The sequence below is a fragment of the Anopheles arabiensis genome (genome assembly GCF_016920715.1).
Source record: "Anopheles arabiensis isolate DONGOLA chromosome X unlocalized genomic scaffold, AaraD3 X_pericentromeric_contig0007, whole genome shotgun sequence".
Taxonomy (NCBI): domain Eukaryota; kingdom Metazoa; phylum Arthropoda; class Insecta; order Diptera; family Culicidae; genus Anopheles; species Anopheles arabiensis.
Genome location: NW_024412085.1, coordinates 52,501 through 55,000, shown reverse-complemented (window position 1 = coordinate 55,000; position 2,500 = coordinate 52,501). Strand labels below are relative to the sequence as shown.

Genomic DNA, 2,500 nt, shown 5'->3' with positions numbered 1-2,500 from the left:
CCCCAAATACTTTAAGCTGCGCGACGAATGTACTACGTGATCACCTACCCTGATAGCCCCATGCTGTATCCTCTGATGGGAACTGACCATAATAAACTCGGTCTTGGTCGGGGCTATCTTTAATCCGTTGTCGGTCATCCATCGGTCGATGATGCGAATCTGACTGGAAACGAGAATTTCAATATCATCAACACAATTACCTTCCACCAACAGTACTATATCGTCTGCATAGCCGATAATCCGTGCACCTTCCACCATTGCAACTCGTAGGACTCCGTCGTACATGAGGTTCCATAACGTTGGGCCAAGTACCGAGCCTTGAGGTACACCCGATGTGACTGCAATCTCTGCCGGTCCATCTGTGGTATCATACATCAGCACACGATTCCTAAAATAATCACCAATGATATCATAAAGATATTTAGGAGTGTTAATTCTCTGTAAAGCATTTGCAATCGCCAACCATGAAGCACTGTTAAAAGCATTAGTAACATCTAATGTAACAACTGCACAATACCGTCCACTGTATCTGTTTCTACTTCTAGCTACCGAAACAATGTCCACTACCCGTTGAATCGCATCAACTGTAGATCGACGACTTCTGAAACCAAATTGGTCGTCAGACAGTCCGTTGACCTCCTCGATGTGTGCATTTAGCCGTTGCACTATGATGCGTTCTAAACCTTTACCTGCCCCGTCTAGTAGACAAATGGGGCGAACTGAACCCGGTTCCCCTGGTGGTTTGTTCGGCTTCGGTATTAACACCAACCTCTGCCTTTTCCACTCATCGGGGAACTTCGCGTTCTCTAAACAGCCTTGGTAAACCCTGCAAAATGCATCGGTTGCAGTCAACATACCAACTTTCAGCGCCTCATTCGGGATACCATCTGGTCCCGGCGCCTTCTTGTTGGGTAGTCTCCTGGCAACCGCAAGAATCTCATCATTAGTTACCCTTTCAAACTCTCGTGGCTGATCGATACGATATTCAGGCCACACCGTGTTTGGGTGAGTAGGAAAAGCTCGCTCACCACTTCCCTAAACTCGTCCAATGTCATGGTTCGGGGTCCAATCGAACCCTCGGCCACTTTCTTGAACGTATGATATACAATACCAAATGATGCGTTGTTCGCTGTTCCCAGGAACTCTTTCCACTTCCTCTGTCGGGTATGCTTGATCAATCGCTTGAGGGCATTCCGTGCCACCTTGAACTCGTCCCTAAAAGTAGAATAGAGATCAGTATTAAAAGCTCTTTGCGCTAATCGATCGCGGTGTTTGCACTCTTTGCGAAGTGCCTCAATCTCTAACGTCCACCAAAATGCACTCTTGTTAGAGTGTACCTCTTACGTTTAGTCATCGTCGCATTACACGCCGTGACAAGTATACGCATTAAGTCTTCGCTTGTTGTGACCTCGGTCTCAAAAGCGGCTTGCATCATAACTTCAAATATATCTTTGCTAAAATACTTGATGCTCCATCCCGTTATGGGTCGGGACAGATTACGCACGCTTTGCGTCTCAAGATCTATTCGTATTGCACGATGATCAGAGTTCATATAGCTAGATAACACCTCCCACTTAAATGATCTTGCTACGGTTCGGCTCGCAAAAGTAAGATCAACTACTGACGTGCGCCCTGGTCCAACATAAGTTGGGGTGCTGCCGTCGTTCAATAAAATTGCGTCAATCTGCGCAAAGGTTGATAAAACCAACTCACCTCTTCGTTTCTGGGTTTCTCCACGCTCGCCAAGTTGGTTGTTCCAACTTGATGACCAAGCGTTGAAGTCCCCCGATAACGAATTTGTGGATACCGGTTACGGCCATTACCGTGTTATCCAACATGTTCTGGAACTCTTCCATACTAAATCTAGGTGGCGCGTAAACGCTAACCACTCGCATATCACCTATGTCAACTATCATTAAACCCTTCAGAGCCTTACTGACTACCTTAACTGGTAAGTCCGCGTTAACCACTACCGCTGCTGTGTTATCGTCATTGCGTAACACTTTGACGTTGGTTGTTGCCAGATACGGATCTGCAATCAACACTATATCCGCAGATTCTTCCCTAATCGTTTGCCACATTAATTGAAATGCAGCATAACTATGATTCTGGTTATGTTGTAGCAACCTAACCATTATTATCTAATCGTTCGCCTACGGGGACACATATAACTGCCCGTTGCGTGAAGGTTCTGTGACCTCGTACCGCAATCCAAACACTTGACAGAGTTGGTACAAGCTTGCTTCTTGTGTCCACTCAAACCGCATTTCCAGCACAGATTACTTCTGTCTGGTTCCCTACAATGGTAGCTCGTATGGCCTACCTTCCAACACTTATAGCATTTCTGCTCTTCCATAACCTCGCGGATATGGCATATCGACCAACCAACTTTCAGCTTTCCCAAATTCAAGAAGCTTTGAAAGTCTGGCAGCGATACGTTGATCCGTGCCCACTGCGTACCGGCCGCGCGGCCTTTCTTCATTTTGATACGATCTGTTTC

The 2,500-nt window shown here is 46.3% G+C and overlaps 1 pseudogene; it reads right to left on the bottom strand.

Moving 5' to 3' along the window:
- LOC120907512 overlaps window positions 1-2,500 on the bottom strand; it is a 9,152-nt pseudogene that overhangs the window by 2,634 nt on the left and 4,018 nt on the right.